This window comes from Otolemur garnettii, unplaced genomic scaffold (assembly GCF_000181295.1).
Source record: "Otolemur garnettii isolate 467f Iridium unplaced genomic scaffold, OtoGar3 scaffold00119, whole genome shotgun sequence".
Classification (NCBI taxonomy): domain Eukaryota; kingdom Metazoa; phylum Chordata; class Mammalia; order Primates; family Galagidae; genus Otolemur; species Otolemur garnettii.
Window position 1 is genome coordinate 5,339,795 of NW_003852514.1, and position 5,869 is coordinate 5,345,663.

Here is a 5,869-nt window from a genome sequence, read left to right on the forward strand (position 1 = left end):
GTCTCACTTTATTGCCCTCAGTAGAGTGCCGTGGCATCACACAGCTCACAGCAACCTCCAACTTCTGGGCTTAGGTGATTCTCTTGCCTCAGCCTCCCAAATAACTGGGACTACAGGCGCCCACAACACCCGGCTAAAGGTTGGGACTCTTGGTGGCCCCATCTGCCCTTCCCTGCTCAGACAGGCACAAGAAAAGTCCCAGCCAAAGGGGTGACGCCTGTGGCTCAAAGGAGTAGGGCACCAGCCCCACATGCTGGAGGTGGAGGGTTCAAACCCAGCCCTGGCCAGAAACTGCAAAAAAAAAAAAAAAAAAAAAAAAATCCCAGCCCCTTTCTCCTGGTCATTCAACACAACTAGGGACAAGTCTGCATCTCAGTAAGGAAATTTGTGTGTTGTTAAGGGAAGCCAAGGAGTGTGTGACGCATATGCAGGCATCTGTAGGTCTGTGTTGTCTGTCCACACATGTAGGGATGCGTTGCATGTGTGCACATGTGTATTTGTACATGTGTAGCAACACATCTGTGCTATGTGAACATGTGTGCTTGTGTATGTCTCTACTATGGGTGTCATATGCATGGAAGTGCACATGTACATGTGTGTTGTGTGTACACATATGTACATATATATCTGTGTTGCCAGGAGGGTCCCCAAGTGGCTTTGCTCTGCTCAACCTGGATTGAAGAGTTCTGTATGGGTGAAGGCCTTCATAAGACACCCTGACCTCTTTGGCTCCCTTGCACGCCCCCTTTGCTCCAGCTGTGGCCATAGGCTGGCCCCTGAAGGAGCCTGTGATTGGCAGCCAGGCCGGAGGGGGTCCCTCAAGGGACAGAGGAGGAGAGCCAGGGGAGCCAGTGCAGGCCCCAACTTTGGGGAGAAAGGTCTGGCCTTGCAAGAGAGGCTATCAGACAGTAGTAGAAGTAAGGTGCTGGGGCCCAGCTGGGTTTCTTGGACCAGGGGAAAGAGTCCCCTTTCCTCTTCTGGGGTCCCTTTGTCAAGGTCTTGTCCACATCTGCCTCAGACTCTCACCCCACCCCTCTTTGTCTAAGTCATGCTCACTCCTCAGCTGAAACCACCTTGAAAAAGGAATCCAAGAGTCATGCCCCCCAAGGGTCCCTCCTACCTGGGGATGGAACTGAGGACCACCATAAGTACTGATTACTAGGGACATGCTCAGCTTAGCAGCAGGACCTGCACATAAACTGAGGGGCAATGTGGGTGGCTTGGAACCAAGTCTAGGCCCAGCATTTCTGCATTCAGGCTGAAGACAAGGGCTGCTGGCCCAGGTGGGAGGAGACCATGAGGAGCAGGGTTGCAGCTACAGCCCTCACAAGTGGCCTTGGCCAGACTCCTGGGCACAGGCTCCATATACAGCCTCCTACCTCCCCACTCCAGTGACCTCACCCTCATTTGCCATGCTTCTGATAGCAGGAGAGGGCAGGTGGGAGGCCAGCAGAGGGGCTGGCCACCTCTCTGAGACCTGGTCCTGAACACACAAGATACCCTCAACACACCTCCCTCCATCCCTACTAGTCCAGCTGGGGAGAGGCTCTGCGCCCCCAGGCTAGCACAAGAGTCTCCTGATCTTTTTGTTTTGGTCATGAGTTGACTCTCAGGTTCAAATAAACATTACTGAGGACCATGCCCTTGGGGCTAGCAGGAGCCACACTTCAGGAAACCCATATTCCAGTGGGAGAGGGGAATCACACCCCAGTGGAACAGGCTCACTGTGAAGTCCTAGGAAGGGATGCAGTGGGCTGGGGGAAATGGCAGTGGAGATAGCAGCTACTTTGGGCAAGCAGAATATGAGGCCCTCAGGAACCGTCCTCCTGAGGGACATTTGAGTGGAAACAGCAGAAAGTAAAAGACTTAGCTGAGTCTATAAGGGTAATGTATCAGGCAGAGAGGCCAGGAAAGACCAAAGCCCTAGAATGGTGAAGAGGCCCTTAGGGGTGCATGGCAGAGAGGTAGGCTTTGTGTCCCAACAATAGTGATCGCTGGAAAGCTTGAAACATGGTCATATCTTATTTTTTTGAGACAGTTTCACACTGTTGCCCAGGCTAGAGTGCCATGGCATCAGCTTAGCTCACAGCAACCTCAAACTCCTGGATTCAAATGATTCTCCTGTTTCAACCATCCCTCTTCCCCCCCAGTAGCTAGAACTACAGGCATATGCCACCAGGCCCAGCTAATTTTTCTTTTTTTTCTTCTTCTTTTTTTTAGTAGAGACAGGTGTCACTCTTGCTCAGGCTGACCTGGAACTCCTTAGCTCAATCAATCCACCACCTTGGCCTCCCAGAGTGTTAAGATTACAGGTGTGAGCCACTGTCTCTAGCCAGTGGTCATATTTTAAAGTCAACTGGCAGCACTGTAGAGGCAGAAGTGAATGCCCTGGGGGAGGTGACAGCTTTGGTTCAGGTAAGAATAAGTCTGGTCAGCTGGGCCCATGGCAGAATAGGTGGTAAGGAGCCATGAGACTAGAGAGACACAAGCCTTGCTTCTGACCAAGTGGGGAGTGTCAAGAAGGCAGGGGGAGCCCAAATAGTAGGAGATTTTTTGTTTGTTTTGTTTTTGAGACAGAATCTTACTCTGTCACCCTCAGTAGAGTGCTATGGCGTCACATCTCACAAGAACCTCAAACTCTTGGGCTTAAGCAATTCTCTTGCCTCAGCCTCCCGAGTAGCTGGAACTACAGGCACCCGCCACACTGCCCAGCTATTTTTTTGTTGTAGTCATTTAGCAGGCCCAGGCTGGGTTTGAACCTGCCAGCCCCAGTATATGTGGCTGGTGCCCTAGCCGCTAAGCTACAGGTGCTGAGACAGTAGTTCGGAACTGGGGAAGTAAGACTGAGCCTTGGTTCTAGCTTGACTTTTTTTTTCCTTTGGAGACCAAGTTTCACTTTATTGCCCTCAGTTGGCTCACAGAAATCTCAAACTCTTGGGCTCAAGCAATCCTCTTGCCTGAGCTTCCTGAGTAGCTGGCACTACAGGCACCTGCCACAACACTGGGCTATTTTTAGAGACAGGGTCTCACTCTTGCTTAGACTGGTCTTGAATTCCTAAGCAACCTGCCCTCCTTGGCCTCCCAGAGTGCTAGGATTACAGGTGTGAGCCATTGTACCTGGCCTCTAGCTTGACTCTTTGTCTCAAAAAAAAAAAAAAAAAAAGCCAGAGTCTCACTGTGTCTCCCTTGGTAGAGTGATATAGCATCATGGCTCACAGCAACCTCAAACTCTTGGGCTTAAACAATTCTCTTGCCTCAGCCTCCCAAGTAGCTGAGACTACAAGTGCCTGCCACAACGCCCAGCTATTTTTGTATTGTTGTTGTTGTCATTGTTGTTTAGCAGGCCCAGGCTGGGTTTGAACCTGCCAGCCCTAGTGTATATGGCTGGTGCCCTAACCACTGAGCTATGGGCACCAAGCCTAGCTTAACTCTTTGATTCATCTGACAAGGGTTTGCTGGGCCTATCGGGTGTGGGAGGGCAGTGGAAAGCAGTGGGAAAAGTAAAGCCCTGCCCTTGGGTCCTCCATGCAGGAGGGTGTGGCACTGTGGATGGTGTACATGGTCCTGGGAAGGTGGTGGGAGCATCTTGCCTGTCTCCTCCACTGACCATGACCAGTCCTAGATAGATGCAGGGGATGGCAGCTGGATGAGAAAAGACCAGATTCGAGGTTCTATGGAACAGTGAGGAGGTTACCACTTTTTCTTCCAGTATTGCCTACCCTGGTCACAAAGGCAGCTTGAAACCTGAAGTGTACATGGTGGGGAAGAAAGGGCTCCAGGAGAATCTATCTAGGGAGCAAGAAACGAAGTCCCTACAGCTCAGAGAGTTGAGGGAATCCTCACTTTTTCCTTTCTTCCCCATCCCAGCTCCTGGGCAATAACACAGAGCTAGCAGCAGTGGCTCAGTGACAGCAGCATCAGCTGGGCAGGCATCAGAGTCCTGAGAGGGAAGCCCTATCCTCTCACTGGAGAAGCCACAGCCCCAAGAACATGGAACAACCACCTGCTAGGACTCTACTTCCCTCTGCACTGGGCCCTAGATGCAGGCATAGGAGTATGCAACAGGGTGGGAAGAGCAAGCCTCTGATTTCTGTCTGGAAGTCTTGGAAGGGACACCCCAGGGAACTATCAAGGGTCAGGGAAAGTAGAGTAGAGGGGTTGAGTGATTCAATAGAGTGACATGTGAACTTGTGGGCTTGCTGCTGAACTGTGCACATGGGGTCTGAGCCTGGATGCATACCCATAGGTCCCAGACTGACCAATGTAGACATAGGACTAGTGTGACTAGTAGTGCAAACACTGAACCAACCAACATTCTGTTTAGAGTTTAAACAAGGTCCAGAATCTCAATATAATATTCAAAATATGAAGGATATAATCCGAAATAACCCAGAGTATGAAACAGGAAAATTTTAACATGGAAGAAAAAAGACAATCAACAGAAGCCCACACTGACATTACTCACATATTGGAATTATCAGATACAGACTTTAAAGCAGCATTCATAACCAGCCTTCCCCAAACACTGAACATTCTTAAAATGAATAGAAAGAAAAATTATCAGGTAAGAAACAGAAGATACAAAGGGGAACAAAATGGACATTTTAGAATTGAAAAACACAATAACTCAAATTTAAAATCCACCTGTGTGCACGATAGAATGGAAATAACAAAGGACAGAGCTAGCAAATTTAATGAGTTTGGGAAAAGATATAAATGTACAAACCAAGAAGCTCAGGGGGTGCCTATGGCTCAGTGTGTAGGGTGCCGGCCCCATATACCAATGGTGGTGGGTTCAAACCCAGCCCCAGCCAAATTGCAACAACAACAACAACAAAGTAGCTGGGCGTTGTGGCAGGTGCCTGTAGTCCCAGCTACTCGGGAAGCTGAGGCAAGAGAATCACCTAAGTCTAGGAGTTGGAGGTTGCTGTGAGCTGTGTAGTGACAGAGTCTCATTTTATCGTACTCTACCAAGGGTGTAAAGTGACACTCTGTCTCTACAAAAAAAAAAAAAAAAAAAAAAGCAGCTCAGTGAACCACACAAATGGGATAAATTAACAACAACAAAGATCTAAGCCTAGAAACTTCTGAAAGTCAAGTGTGGTGGCTCACATCTATAATCCTAGCACTTTGGGAGGCTGAATTGGAAGAATGCTTGAAGCCAGGAATTCAAGACCTCATCACTACAAAAAAGAAAGGTGAGAAAGAGAAAGAAGGAGGAAAGAAGAAAAGAAAGGGAAGGAAATGAAAAAGAAAAAGAAAGAAGGGAAGGAAGGAAAGGAACATAGAGAAGGAAGAAAAGAGAAGAGAGGGAGGGAAAGGAAAGGAAGAAATTTCTGAGAATGAAAGACTTAGAAAAATTCTAAAATCAGCCAGAGAAAAATGATTCATTTCATGTAGGGGAACAAATGTTTGAAAGACTATGGATTTCTCACCAGAAAACATGGAGGCCAGAGTAAGCAGAACAACATTTTTAAAGTGTTGAAATAAATGTCACCCAAGAATTCTATACCCAGCAAAAATACTCTTTAGGAATGAAAGTAAAATAAAGACATTTTCAAATGAAGGTAAACTAAAAGAATCATAAAGAAAGCATCTACTCTGGTGCTAGGAGGCACTATGGGAGGCCAAGGCTGGTGGACTCCTAGAGCTCCAGTTCCAGACCAGCCTGAGCAAGAGTGAGACCCTGTCTCTGAAAATAGCTGGGTGTTGGCTCGGTGCCTGTGGCTCAAGTGGCTAAGGCGCCAGCCACATACACCTAAGGTGGCGGGTTCAAATCCAGCCCGGGCCCGCCAAACAACAATGATGGCTGCAACCAAAAAATGGCCAGGCGTTGTGGTGGGCGCCTGTAGTCCCAGCTACTTGGGAG